The 15,213-nt window shown below is 41.1% G+C and overlaps 1 protein-coding gene across 5 annotated transcripts in view; it reads left to right on the top strand.

Moving 5' to 3' along the window:
* The window catches only part of AUTS2 (activator of transcription and developmental regulator AUTS2), a 1,198,592-nt gene that overhangs the window by 363,889 nt on the left and 819,490 nt on the right, over positions 1-15,213 (top strand). The gene's annotated exons all lie outside the window — the stretch shown is intronic.

Genomic DNA, 15,213 nt, shown 5'->3' with positions numbered 1-15,213 from the left:
TTTATGTATTTTATATGCATGTATATTGGGTTTGCATTTGTATGCATGTGTGTTTTTTACATATTGTATACATGTATAATACATGTATACTACCATGCATGCATTTGTATGTATCTATATATTTATGTGTTTATATATGTCTATACCTGTGCATTTCTATATAAATGCATGTGTATGTGTGAGTTCTTAATAAATGTATTTATGTGTGTGTATGCATTTGTTGCACACAGATAGATCAAAATAAAATTCTTTAGCAACAAGAAAGAAAAGTTTAACTGTTTTTATGAAGAAGAGGTTTGAAAATTGGGATTTTTTTTTTTAACTCCTAGACAACATAGGATGCAGTGCGACTCCTTTCTGGCCTAGAATAGCTTTCAGTTTCTTCACATATTTGGGCATGCCAGGGTGTGGTAGGAGAGAGACCCCAAACTTCTGGCCAAAGGAGAGTTAATTGACTTGTCTAGTAATGCAGAAGGCAACTGTTTCTCTCTCTCACACACACACACACAAGCTCACAGTGTTGGGTGAAAGAATAATGAGTGGAAATTTGGTTGTATCAGGTTCTAGAATTTATAGTCTCTTGTGGGGGTTATGTTTCTGAAAATGTGATTTGCCCTCCCTGTGGTTAGCTTGAATTATGAGTAAATATCTTAACTATTTGTGATCTAATGTCTTTTTAAAAGAAAAATTTTTTTTTTGGATTTTTATTTTGATCTTAGATTGCCTAAATTTCCCTGTGTCCTTCGCTTTCCCCAAGTCATAATGTCTTATGTAGAAAAAGTGATGATGCTTGGAAGTGAGAAATTGTATGTTCCTTAGTAACCTGTGTAATTATGGACAAGTCATTTTTTTGCTTCTTTTGGGCTCTAGCTCCTTCCTCTAGAAAACATTCTTGGTTGGAATCCTTGATCTCTGACACTCTTGACTTTCAGTCCAAGAGTCATACATACATTGAATTCCATTGACTTATTTTGCCAGCCTCTAGTCCTAGGAGACCTCTAACAAATGCTTCCCAATTTGCTTTACAATCTTCCCTCCATATTTTCCTTCTCTAGAATTAAGTGTATTACAGGTGGTTCGTATGACCCTGGGTAAGTCACTTAAGCTACCCCTTTATTCTTATATACATGTAGTTATTTTTTATGTTGTCTCTCCTGTTAGGATATGGGCACATAGGCAAATGCTTAATAAATTATTATCAATTTACAATCTGGGCCTCAGTTTCCTCATCTTTCCTCCCAGACAATGTCTCTATTCTGCGTTTCTGACTTGGGTCCTGGAAGGCCAGCATGCAGGTTTCCTCTTGTGGAAATGTTCATTCTTGTTTCCCGGGCCCACAGAGGCAGCCAGGAATTCCTTTTGGTGGTGGGCGGCTGTGGCTGTGGCCTGGCATTGGGATTCAGTGGGTAAATGTTGAACTTCCTCCTCTTGGGGGCCTTCATTCTGTGCACTCGGTCTGCTTATTTGGGGTCAATGAGGAGTTGTCTGTGGAATCACACAGAAGCCATGACTTACAGATCAAGGACATAGAAATGGTGACTCAGGTTTGATCTGGTCTAGACTCCCTCAGGCAGATGAAAAATCGCCCTTCCCACAGAAGGTAGAGGGCCTGCCGCGGGGTTGGGAGCACAGGAAAATCGTCTGTCATTCTTTCTCCTGTATCCCCATGGCTGCCATGCCTTGTTCACTGCCTGGGATGAAACAAGAGGATTTTCATTTCAAAGCTTCAGCCTCAGTCTTTCCCCGCCCTTCTCCATCAGCATAGCTATTCTGGCCCAGAGATTGTTGTCTCTGCAATGTTATACTTCTGTTTACAAGATCTGGAAGAGTTAATGGTACGGTTTGGGACTTGCTCATTTCTCCTGGGGACAGGATTATTTCCCTTCCAGCATTCTCCCACTGGTTAATGGTTGACTGGGAATTCTGGAGATCTTTTTTAAACGTCTTTTGCTCTTAAATCTTTTATTCTCCCACCCCATATGTCCCTGTAGAGACAGAAACCCAAACTGGGTTTCATGGGAGTCATGTTTGAAAGCTTGGGGCCATTATCCTATACCCCACTCTCTCCTTTGCTTTTTTTTTCCATTCTTAAATGAGGAAAAGTCAGTAAATTGCTGCAATAAAACAAAACTACCCTCTTGAGTGTCCTCCTGTCCCCAGCCTAGGACAGGAAGCAGTCTTCTACTGTGGTACAAATTTAAGAGAAAGCGGAGTATTTATTATTAACTTTTCCAATTAAGAAAATCCTCTTGAGATGGGAAGCAGTGGCTAAGTTCAATCGATTTCTGAACTTGGATGCTCCTAAGAGCCCTGGCTTCTGACACTCACTAGCTGTGTGACAAGTGCAAATTGATTTCCCTCTCTGTCTCCATAATTTTCCTGTCAGTAAAATGGGGAGTATGAGTATTTGTAGGAGTTCATAACCTGGGATCTATGAACTTGCTTTTCTTATTTTTTAATAATTATTTCACCATAATTAGCATCCTTTAGAATTCTAGGTATTTAAAAGAAATTATAGGTATAAGAGCCAGCCAGAGGGGCCCAGGACACAAGAAAGATTAATAAGTCTTTGTATGGGGCTTTGGTGCTCTACTGGCCTCTAGGATTTTCTAGTGATTGGGAAAAGGGAAGAGAATTTCTGACTACTTTTCTCCTGTACCCTCCCTTGGTCTTGCTTCCCTTTTCTGTAAAACTAAAAGGATTTTAGAACTAGATGCCCTCCAGATTCCCTCCCCCTTGCTCTATGGTCCTGTCTGTCTAGAAGTGCATTTGGTCCAGTTGACTCCAAAGTTCCTTGATCTGGCCTTGGGATTGTGGACACTTCACAGTAAGCTCAGGTGAAAGTTTTGGAGCATCACCATGCCCACTTTCCAGAAGAGGAGATTAAGATTTAGATGGATCACCAGGCGTACAGAAAACAAGAAGAAAAGATCAGATGTTCTTCAGCAGCAGGAACAACAAGAAGAATCCTGTGTGTTTAGAAGGGTTGTTCTGGGCAGGGGTTCATAGGCTTAACCTGAGTGCCTGGCAAAGATTGTCTTGGAGCAATTTGAATTTGCACATTCAGATTTTTTTCCCCTATGTTTTGGATTGATTCTTAAAGTCCTATCCCCAGTTGGGGGTGGGAGTGGGTGAACAGTGGAGGGGAAAAAAAGCAAGACTGAAGTTTTGGTCTTTTTAAAACCTTTTAAGAAACCTTGATTTTTGTATCCTTTAATCACTAACCCTGTTCTTTGAGAAAGTTTATCCCTGGGATTTCCTTCCTCTTCTTTTCAGACATTATTCCCCTTTCTCTCTTTAAACAGAGGTCTCATTCTTTTTGCAGAAACTTCCATTGCCCTGAGAGGGTTTTTTCTTTTTCTTTTTTTGTTTTTTTGGCCTACTTTTATGACAGTTTGGATTTTTGAGTATTAACTGTCATTACGGGGCCATTATGGGAGCACAGTACAGGAGATTTTACCAGAAAGATTGAACTAAATACTGTAGCTCCTCTTCTTCAGGGAAGAATAGTCCAGAGAGGAAGGCCGATTGATCCTTTGTCCCATATCCCATACCGCTGGCATTAGGGCAGAGACTCTCCCTCCTGCCCCCAGTCCTAGGGAAACCTTGAAAGTTTTGTGTTTTTTTTTAAATCAATGACAATAACAACAATCACAATAAAAGTGACTTTGTAGAGTGTTTTAAGATTTGCAAAGTGTTTCACAAGTGTTGTGTATTTTGATTCTGACAAGAACGCCATGAATTAAGTTTTGTTATCTGTGTTATGTTGAGAAAACAGAGGCTGAGAGGTTTAGGGTCACACAACACCTCAAGTGTCCGAGATCAAAGTGGAACTTGGATCTTCCTGACATTAAATTGGAGTGTTTTTTCACTCTGTCATCTTTAAAAAATACTAAGTGCAGAGAACTCTCAGATGTGGGTTTTTTAATACATTATTTTGATTATTAAAAATAATTACTATTTTTTCTAATTCTTATATTTCCAAATATATCTCTCTGAGCTCCTCTTTGCTACCTAAAGAGGCATAATCCACTTTTAGAAAGACTAGAAAGTAATGAATCCACCAAGGCCAATAGTGTTTCATACATGTAGTGGACCACCTCTCTCTACAAGGTGGGAGGAAGGGGTATCCTTTGATTTTTCTCCAGGGACAAGCTTAAATTATTTAGATAACTTTCTATATTTTCTTTATGCCTTTTCCTTCCTCTTCCCCGTCTCCTAAATCTCTTTTTAGTGTCTTACATTCGAATTCCCCTTTCTCCTTTTATAATTCTATTTGGTCATTTGTGTAATGGGCTCCCTTTGTATTTATCTTAAATTGGTCCTTTGCCTGTGCCATTTTAGAGGGATCTTGGACAAAACCTTGAGAATCTGGGACTTTCTTTGATGGGAATGTTGCCCTCATCCGTGATTGCAACACATCTCCTCTGTACATCTCCTAGGGTGTAGCCCCTTCCTATGTGGTCTTTGTGAACTTTCTTGGCTGAAAAATTAAACCTCTTGTATCCTTTCCTCAGATGGTAAATGTAGATACCCATTCCTTGGAATAGCCACAGATCTGAGGCAGGCCTTTCTTTGTAGCTTGGTAGGACATGCTAGGACATGCTAGGGGCAACAGGTTGACATGATAGGTAGGGTACTGGCTCAAGCCAGGAAGGACCCATCTTCCTGAGTTCAAATCTGGTTTGGACAAGTTACTTAATCCTGTTTGCTTCAGTTTCCTCATTTGTCAAATGATCTGGAGAAGGACATGGTAAACCACTTTGGGTTTACAGAAAATGGACACAACTGAGCAACAACAAATAGGCAAGGCTGCCTTTTCTGATTTGGGGGTCTCTGATGTGAAGGAAGCTCCCGAAAGCAACTCTGCCCTGGAAGAGAGAGATCTAGTGACCCACTACCATTAAAATTGCCTCAAAATACTGTTGCAACCCATTCAACATCACATTTGTAATCTAACTTGAGTAACTTTCTAGAATTTTGTAACTTGGGGGGGGTGGCAGAAGAATGCAGTTTGGTTTTATCATGGAGTGAAGGCTGGGGTCAAAGCACCTGGCTTCAAATTCTGTGTCTGATCTAGGCTTGCTCCTTTTGTGACCTCCCTGGGACCCAGGATCTTTATCTATAAAATGAAGAGATTGGACTTGATGGACTTTGAGATTCCTTCCAGCTCTTAATCTGTCTTTGTTTGATTTTGTGATCAAAAATACACAGTTTTTAAGTACACATAAGGAGGATAAGAGAAAAAAAAGTCTTTGCTCTCAGGCCCTGATTTTATCAGGGGAGATGACAAATACAGGAGAAATAATACATGTGCCAAAAACATTTGGGCAGTTTTAATCCTTAATGAATTAATAAGTTTACTAATTTTAATAAACTGAAAATCACACTAAACTTTAGGGTCATCCTGTATAAAGAGAAACAAAAATACATCATGATATGGGAAGATGAATCTGGAAAGGATCCTCAAAGGCTTCCTCTCCATTGAGACCTTTGTTGTGTCTTGAAGGGACCCTGGAAACAAGATGAGAAGGCATTGCAGATTTGGGTTTTATCAAGGGAGATGATATGGACACAAGCTTCATCAGAACATAAATGCCGGGTCATAGGGGGAATGAAGGCACAGAAGGAAGATGCAGAAAGGGGGTGCTTGAAGGAAAGAGACATCAAAGTCTTCAGAATTGAGGGGGGCTGAAGGGCAAGCTTTGCAAAGGTCTGGAGGTAGGAGATAAGAGAGTTGAGTTAATGTCATAGGCAAGTTGGTGATAGTGGGTCAAGGGCTTTCAGTGCCATGCAGGAGCACTTAATTTTAATTGTAGATATAATGAAGACCTGATGAAGGTCACTGATTAGAAAGATGATTGGGCCAGACTCAGCCTTGAAGAAAATCTCATCAGCAGCTTTGAGGAGGATGGTTTAAAGGGGGTAGAGACATTGGTCAGGAGACCAATTAGGCCATTCTATAATATCTTCAGGTGAGAGCTGATAAGATGCTGAAAAGGGTGAGAACCATGGAGGAAGAGGGATAGTTATTTAAATGATGCTTTACAGTTTGCAAAATGCTTCATGGAGATTATCTCATTGGATCCTCCCAGTAACCCCAGGAAATAGGTATTGCTATTATCTTCCTTTTACAGATAAGGCAAATGAAACAAAGAAAGGTAAAAAGATTTGCTGAGATCACTCTTCTAGTGCTCAGCTATTTCTGAGGCAGGATTTGAACTCAGGTCTTGAATCAAACATTGTAGATGTATTGTACTACCTTAGGGACAAGTACAAGAAGAGTTGTGAAGGTATAGCCGGCAAGTCTGGAAAACTGAGGGAGAATGAAGAATCTAGAAAATGTCATTGTACATCTTGGGGAAAGAAAGGAGGGTGGGATTATATTATTTCATAGACTGAAAAAAAAAACAAAACAAAACTGAAAAGATAAGAGTTTGCAAAAGGGTGAATGTTGAAAACTATCTTTGCATGTTATTGGAAAAATAAAATAAAAAAAAAAACTTTAATAAAGAAAAAAGAGAAGAGGGGGGAAAAACTGAGGTTTGAGAAGATGATGTGATTTTTCCAGGGACAAGCACTTAGTCTTAAGGATGTGAATTAAAAGTTTCCTCCTAAAATCCAGTTTTTTTCCTTCTGCTTTTGCTCTCTGTAAAAGACTTGGTTTCAGGATGCATGTGCTTTGGAAAGATGGAGTCATCTACCCAAGTTTATGGAGTGAAAAGGATTGAGGAGGTCTGGGGTGCTTGCAATGCTTCTGGAAACTCATGAAGTTTCTTCCAGATCATGGCCAGCTTGAGAGGTGATGAAGTTTGTCTCCTGGAGGACCGCCTTCTACTCCTTTCACCCCTCAGGAGCCTGGGAGCCTGGTGAGAGACAGAGAGACAGAGGAGCTCTGAGTTCTACTCCAGTCTCTCATACTTCCTGTCTTTGAGATCAAGGAGAAGCCTGTCTGATCCTTGGGTTTCCCATCTGTAAAGAGAGGATGATAATACTGTTTGGAGTGAGTGATGAAGAGTAATCCTATCTAGGTTGACTTATATTTGTTTAAGGTTTCATTAGTTATCTCCTTAGAGTCTCACAACTATACTATGGAAACTATTATCATTTATATTGCACAGATGAGAAAACAGAGGCTAGAAAGGGGAAGTAATTTGTCCAGGGGCAGAGGTTCAGGAAGTGATAGAGGTATTAGAACCTCTGGATTTCCAAGTATAGATCCCTGTCTGTTGAACTGCCTCAATGTCTCTGTCCAGTTCAGTAGGGAATAGCAATAGTGAATAGTTATTTAAGAGTGTGTAGAGTTGCCTTAGAATCAAGGAAACCTATCATTTGTTGTTGTTCTTTGTGACCCCCATTGGGGGTTTTCTTGGCAAAGATATTGCAGTAGCTTGTTACCATTTCCTTCTGCAGCTCACTTTATAAATGAGGAAACAAGAGGCAAACAAGGTTAAGTGACTTGTCCAGGGTCACACAGTATCTGATCTGGATTGGAATTCAGCACTTCCTTACTCCAGGCTTGGTGCTCTATTCACTGAGCCATCTTGTTACCATCATGGCTTGCCAATCATATTATATATTTCTTAAAGGAAGTTACTTCCTTCTTCTTCCTCCTCCTCCTCATCTTCCCCCTTCCCTTCCTCCTGGTTTTCTTTCTTCTTCCTTCCCCTCTCCTCCCTACCCACTCTTGTTTCATTTTTCCTCTTCTTCCCCCACTCCTTCCTTTCCTTTTCCTCCTCTGTCTCCTCTTCCTCTTACCTTCTTTTCCACTTATTACTCTTCCCCCCCCCCCCCCCCCCGCTCCCTTCTCCTTCTTCCTCTGATTCTCCTTGTTCCTCCTCCTGCCCTGTTCCTCATTTGGCCTTAGACCCAATTTAGACATGGAGGAGATATCCACATATTTGGAACTGAGCTGAATGGAATCACGCTGGCAGCTCTATTGGTTTTGTGAGAGTCGATCCCCGTGTCATTGATCTTGGGCCTGTTCCACCATCTGTAGGGGAGATGGGTCTTGCCCGGTAACTGCCCATCCTGAGTACCCGGGCTCTGCCCTCTTTGGGATGAACAGCCTAGAACAGGGAGCTTCTTAAGCGGGGCCACATTCCTGCTGTCCCATGGGTCCCCAGAAGTGTTTAACACCCGTGCACAGTTCTTGGCTGTGGCATTCTCTAATGGAGAATTTGTCTAAGAAAGATTAAAGCACAAGGAAGGCTTTGTGCTCTGCTTGGTTTTTTTCCTGCTCCAGGCTATATGGCTTTTCTTTTTTCTTTTTTTCTTTTTTAAGAGCACTCTGCAGATTTTCTTTTAGGCCTTTGTAGGGTGTGCGTGTGTGCCCACGCGTGCTTGCCTGGCTGCGTGTGCAAGTCTTAAGAATACATTAGAAGGTAAATCATACAGTTGGTGGCAATAACCCCCAACCCCCCTGCCCCCTGTGGAAATGAAGAGGAAAAGAGACCCTTGCAGCTGCCATAGACTGACCAAGCCCCCTAGCCACTGGGGCCACCATGATATGACCTATTTACCCCACTGATGGCTCTAGAGAAAGAGTGCTGGGGACCCCAACAGAGCCTGGGATTCCAGTTCTAGGCCAGCTGATGGAGGGACCAGTAGGGAGACCAGTCAGTCCATAGAGGGCTTAGCCGTTGACCCCCATGCTCTCTTGGGAAAGCTTTGGAGAGCTGCCCTCATTAAAATGCCTGTCACTCAGCTAAGCAGGGAGCAGCTACTTCTTTCATGCCGGATCATGTGTTCCTCTGCCTTAGTACCGTAATCCTCCTCAAGAGGTGTGGAGTCTTGGATTTCCCCCCTCAGGAGCTCTTCCTGTAACCTTTGCCATTAGAACAGGAATGATATTGGATAGCTTAATGGAAACAGTGGGGACTGGGGAAGAGATCACTAGTCAGAGGACCTGGGACCTTCCTCCCTTCCTTCCCTCCCTTCTTTCCTTCCTCCTTTCCCTCCCTTCTTTCCTTCCTCCCTTCCCTCCTTCCTTCCTTCCTTCCCTCTGTCCCTCCTTCCCTCCTTCAAGTAGAAATCTTTACACCCTCTTGATGTTGGGCCTGTTAAAGGTGACTGCTTAATATTCATGATTTGAGCATATGTTTGTTGAAAATAATTATTTTTTGGTGCAAGCTACTGTTGCCCCCAGGTTCCTCTCTCTCTCTTCCCTGCCCCATGTTTGCTGCCTGTAATTAGTGTTAACGCAATGGGCCAGCTTTTCTACCATAGAACATAAGATGGGGGGAGGGGAAAGGGTTTTAAGTCATCTCCTTTCCACATTTTTTGCTCTTAGCAAAACATATTACTCATTATGTCTCTATGGTTGATTTCCAAATCAGGATATCCTAGCTCGTGGCAGAATGATGCCATGGGAAGGGAACGCCATCCGGTGCCATGGCCTTCCTTTTTGCCTCTGCTAGCTCTCCTTGTGACCTTTGGCTCATCACTTAATCCCCTTCAGGCTTCAGTTTCCATCTTTGTAAGGAGAGAAGGAGGGATGACTTTCTAACATCTCTAAAGACCCTTTTTGATCGCAGTCCTTTGGTCCAAAGGTTAGGTTCGAGTTTTCCAGAAAAACTGCAGGTCTTTGGGGGAATACCTTCAGCACATGGAAGTCAGCAAGGTGTATGAAGCTTCTTTTGGTGTAATTTCTTACTGACCTTGACCTATACTTCTGTAGTTTACAGTTATTTTATGTCTTCAGCCTTCGCTGATGAGCATTTAGTACTGCTTTGCTTTGAGGTCTTCGTGAGCTGGTTAGAAGCTCTTGGACAGCTTGTGTTATTGATGGACAAATCCATGATGTCTCCAATTCTGGAAGTTTGCATGTTAAAAAACAAACAAAAAAGATAATTTCTTAAGTGCAGAATGAAATTAATATTTTTAAAAAGTATATTAATACTTAGGATCATTTTGTAGAGTTTTCATTTTTGATGCCTAATTAAGCCAGTTTTTTGCCATCTAAACAATTTATCTACTAGAGTTATAAGGATCTGGGATTCTAAATTATAAGCATAGGATCAGTTCCATGAGCCCCTGAAGATTTTTATGGCCACACCCAAGTTAGGCATATGTTCCTTTGTGATCTCCCAGTATTATTATCATGTAGGAATAAACAGGTTTTTAAAAAACCCAAATGAACAAAAAGGCATTAAAAATAGCTATTTGTACCCAGACTCTCCTTGCCATTTTGAGAAAATCTCAAGAAAAGCCACCATGAATTGATTGGAAATGGAATTCAATTCTCTTGTTCACCACTAAAGTTACATGGTCAAGACAGTAGACAAGAAGCTTTTCAGGTCATTTCGCTCAAGTCCTTTCCTTATTTCCACATCAGCTGTACTTGTTTTATTATATTGGTAAATAAAATCCATCTCACATCTTTACATAAATATCAAGTTGAGGCTCATGAAATGAATCTTAATTCATTTCATTTTAGTTGACTGTCAATGGCCGCTGCTCATAAAATGGATATATATGTTGACTGAGAAAGTGGTTCGACTTCAGCCACCAAGAGGAGGGAGGCAGGACATGGGAACAGGCTGTCTGTGAGCCCTGGCAGGCAGGACGGGTCCACCTGGAAGCCGGAGCCTCATAGTGTCTGTTTCAGGAGGATGAGGATGGTCCGTTACCAGGCGTTCAGGTGTTATTCACAGCAGAGACAGATTTATTTCCTGCACCTCTTGGCCCAGGTGAGCACTTAGTTTACCTTGAAGAAGAAATACCCCAACTGCCAAACTCCTGTCTTACCTCTTCCCAAAACCAACGACTGGCCTCTTTCTCTGTGGGATAAAGCCAGCCTATCCTGTAGAGAAGATAAAAACCCATAGCCCGTACTAATGCTTTCTTTAAATTGTTCTTGGCTTCGGGGTTTGGTTAAGTACTTTCCCATAAGCCTAATTTAATTCTATTAATGACATAAAACTTGGTCCTTGGCCCATCTAACAGCACTCATTTTCACCCAAGGCTGCAAAGGGAGGGTTTAGCAATCTTCTGGGTGTGTCCCTTATTTCTTTTCTCCTAGAGTCCTAGAATGGGTGGTTGCTTGTTTTACCAGATTGTAGGAGAATGAATGTAAGATCAGATAACTGACCATTTGTAAAGCCCAAATATCATACTCCAGGTGGACTTCTTCTAAGTCCATCCCATCAGTCAGTAAGAATTTATTAAGATTCTTTTCAGCTGCTACTCATACAGCATCAGTGGGGGTGAAGGCCATCCCCTTGTCTGTCTCCAATACCTCTCTTGTTTTGCTTCTTCTGAACAACTAAAATTCCTTAATGAATGATGGGGATCTGTTAGTCTTGGTTGAAATGACAACTTTGCTTGTGAAAGGTGTCATTCATTAAGATTTATCAGTCATTCAGCCATAGTGTCTGTGACTTTTAGCAAAATTCCTTCCTGAGGCCATGTTATTAGGTTGAGGAGGAGAAGTGGATATTGGGAAGAAGGAATGGAAAGTTATTGTTAAGATGTGAGGAATTAATGATGAACGATAAAGAATTTGTTATATGCTTAATTTGTATCAAGCCCTTTGTAAGAAAATATAAGCAAACTGAGATAACACTCTGATGGGTAGAGACAACATAATGGGGACTGGCAAGGGGAAATGGCGACTGGGAAGTAAAGTGAGGGTCAAGTCCCCAAAAAGATGAGGCAGAAGCTCACTCCCAAAAGCCTGGAATGTTGGAGGCAAAGTCCAGGACATGGTGGCAGGGAAGAGGAAATTATCAGGACTGTTAGTGGGAGGGTTTAGAAAGTGATGGGAACTTCTAGTTCCAGTGAAGGTAAGACTTCTCTTGTACAGAAAAGAGACCCTGGGAATAGCGAAGAGAACAAAGATTCTGCCTCTTACTGGATTGTCCCTTCATGCTTGTTGACTCCAAACAAGCAAAACAAAAAAAAAAAAGAGAGAAAATAATCTCAATCTGCCTCTCACTGTTGCTGTTGTTGAGTTGATTTTTTAGTCATAACTGACTCTTCTTGACCCCATTTGGGGTTTTCTTGTCCAAGACACTGGAGTGGTTTGCCATTTCCTTCTTTGGTACATTTAAAGGATGAGAAAATTGAAGGTGAAAGTGACTTACCCAGGGTCTTAGTGTCCAAGACTGGATTTGAACTCTGGAAGATGAGTCTTCCTGAGTTGGGTTGGCATGCTACCCCCTGAGCCACCTGGCTGACCTGTATCGTATAATGCACATATGCATGCATAAATATACATATATATTAAATCTGATCTAGATGGGAATATTGGGAAGTAAGCTCTTAGGGAAAACAATGGGAAAGTAATGGCCAGAACTAGAAATGATGGAGTCCATTTATTTTTCATTTGCTCTCTTTAGCTTCCATCTAGCCTATGACCCTCGATTGTATCCTTGATCTTTCCCTCACGTTGGGTATTAGCAAACCTAAGGGGAGAGCATTGGACAATAGTCCCTAACTGGAAAGAACTAATCCTCTGATCTCTTGGTTCGAAGGCTATGGTCTCCTCTGGGTTGGATCTGTATATCCACTAGCATTATTGAAAACAGTTTGAGATGGAGAAGATGCTTTATTAGAAGACTGCAATACCCTCTGAATAGTGAAGCGAACTCTTGTTTAATTCATGGGAAAGTCATTAATTAGTGAAAAAGGCTATTCAGTCCAGGAGATGGATCAGGGACCTGGAAATCCAGTATCATGTCAGTCGAGTTTTATCTTTGACTAGCCTGTGTGAGATCAAGACGCATAACTTTTTTTTCCCCTGGGTTCTTAATTCTCATCTCCTGTGAAAATAAGCTTATATTTAGGACTTTAGTGCAATGATTTGAGGTCTTGAAGAGAAAAACTGAAAAGGCATGTCCAGCTATAGGTTAAAAAAAATTTGGAAAGAAAGGCTTATATCCAGAGTTTAATATATTATGGGAAATTAGCTTTTCTTTTGTTTTTGGAGTACTATGGACCATGGCAGAGGGAGCCTCCCTTTTTGTTTTTCCATAATTGCTCCATCATCCACAAGATCCTTTTACATATCCAGATACTGTGTCCTGTAGGTGGGACCCACTTTAAGAAATAGTATCTTTAAAAAAATAAAATACTGTACTTTTAGGAAACTTTAAAGAGAGGAGGCCTTCTCTGAAAATTAGTGTTTAGTTCATTTCAGAGAGAAATGTCCTTACACTAGGAGCAATTGGAAATGTAATTACAACAATTGATACAACATTTAGTTAGCACCTAGAAAGCACTGGACAAGGGCTTCAAGTGCAGATCTGTCCTCATACTTACATGTATATATAGGGAAGTCATGGCATGGAGATAAAGTAAAAAGTCTAAGAGTAACAGAAAGTGGGGTTTATACACCATATTATTTCAGAGATCACAAATAACACTAAGGGATCTGCTTTCAACAGTGTTCTCCACATTCAGAGGGGACAACTACAGTCTGAATGCAGAGCAAAATGTACTATGTTCAATTTTTAGAAACTCCTTTTATCTTTTTCTTTGCTCTCTCATTTTTTTCCTTTCCCCTTAGTTCTAATTCCCTTTTCACAACATGGCTAATACCTAAGTATATTAAGCATGAATGTACATTTGCAAATTTTATGCCATGGGGAATAGAGAGGGAAGGGAAGGGAGGGTGAGAAGAAAATGGGGACTTATAAATTTGCAAATTGATGCATGTTGAAAAACTACCATTACATGTAATAGGAAAAGTTAAATAAAATTTCATTAAGAAAAAAAACCACCATACTAGGAGAGATTACGACTACTGGGTGGGCAGTAGTTGGAATGGCAAGTCTAGAGTCAGGAAAAACCGATTTTTTGTCATTTCAGATCTGACCTCAGACCCTTAATTAGCTGTGTGACCCCGGACAATCAGACAATCACTTTATGCCGATTGCCTTGGTTTCCTTATCTGTAAAATGAGCATAGAAGGAAGTGGTATACCACTCCAGTATCTTTGCCATGAAAACCCCAAAGCAGGCCACGGAGAGTGAGATATGACTAAAAAGGACTGAAAAGTACAACAGGAGAAATTCTGGAATTGAGATATAAAATGACAGTGAACCAATTGGGTAATGCATTTGATAGGGCTATAAAGCAATGAATACAGTCATTTAATAGGGTTTGATTGTCCTGCTCCCTCGCTCCTTTAAAAAGTTTTAATTGCTGTTATATCAGCTATCTGAATCCTTTTGCTACAGTTCTTTAGAATGAGTAAATTGTTCCTATCATCACTGACTTTAATCATAATACCTAATGATAGCTAATATTTATATAATATTTTAAGTTTTGTAAAACACTTTGCAATTATTATCTCATTTGATCCTCACAGATGTCATGAATATATTGGTACTATCTTTACACCCATTTTCCAGATGAATACACTGAGGCAGACAGTGGCTAGCAAATGTCTGAGGCTGAATTTTCTTTCTAGTCTTCCAGACTCAGCTCTGGTGCCACAACTACTTTGCCAACTGGACATGAATACTGTATTAATATGGGAGGGTCTGGTGATTTCATTGCCATATAGGAACTCACAGAAGAAGAAAGGTCTCCAAGAGTGAGATCTGAAACCATTCTGCAGTTTATAGTCAGAAACCTGGGGTAGCCAGACCTGGCCGGGGTCAAGGGGTGGACATGGAATCTATGCCCCTCTGATCCCCAAGCCAGAGTGTTGTCCATCATGCTGGCTGGGAGGAGGCCTTTCTTGGAATGCTTGCATCTCAGATCTGGGAGTCGCCTCAGGACTCGGAAGTCACTTGTCCAGGGGGTCCCCAGGTGGGAACCGAGGACACCTTGCCTTTGTTCCATTCTGCATCTGTCAAATCCCTAGCATGTTCAAGATAAATGTAAGAAGTTAAAAGTATTCATGGGGACAGTGGAGGATTTTTGTTGCTTTTGGTTTAGTTGGTTTTTAGTAGTGTCTGTATAACTCATAATGACCCTTTGGGGTGTTTTCTTGAAAAAAGAAGTTTGACATTTCCTTCTCTAGCTCATTTGATAGAGGAGGAAACTGAGGTGAACAGTGAAGAGACTTGCCCAGGGCCACAGAGCTAGCTTAAGGTAAGATCTGAACTCAGGACTTCCTGCCTCCAGGCCTGATTATCTACTGTCCCTTCTAGCTGATAGTTTAGGGAGAATTCTTGGGATGTCATAGTTGACCTTCAGCCTAGGTGTGGCTTTCCTGATGCCAGCTAATGAGCACTCTCCATTTCTCTTGATCTTGGGAGT

The sequence above is a fragment of the Macrotis lagotis genome, chromosome 5, assembly GCF_037893015.1.
Source record: "Macrotis lagotis isolate mMagLag1 chromosome 5, bilby.v1.9.chrom.fasta, whole genome shotgun sequence".
NCBI lineage: Eukaryota > Metazoa > Chordata > Mammalia > Peramelemorphia > Peramelidae > Macrotis > Macrotis lagotis.
Note: the sequence above shows the minus strand (reverse complement) of the source record. Positions and strands in the feature narration are given on the sequence as shown.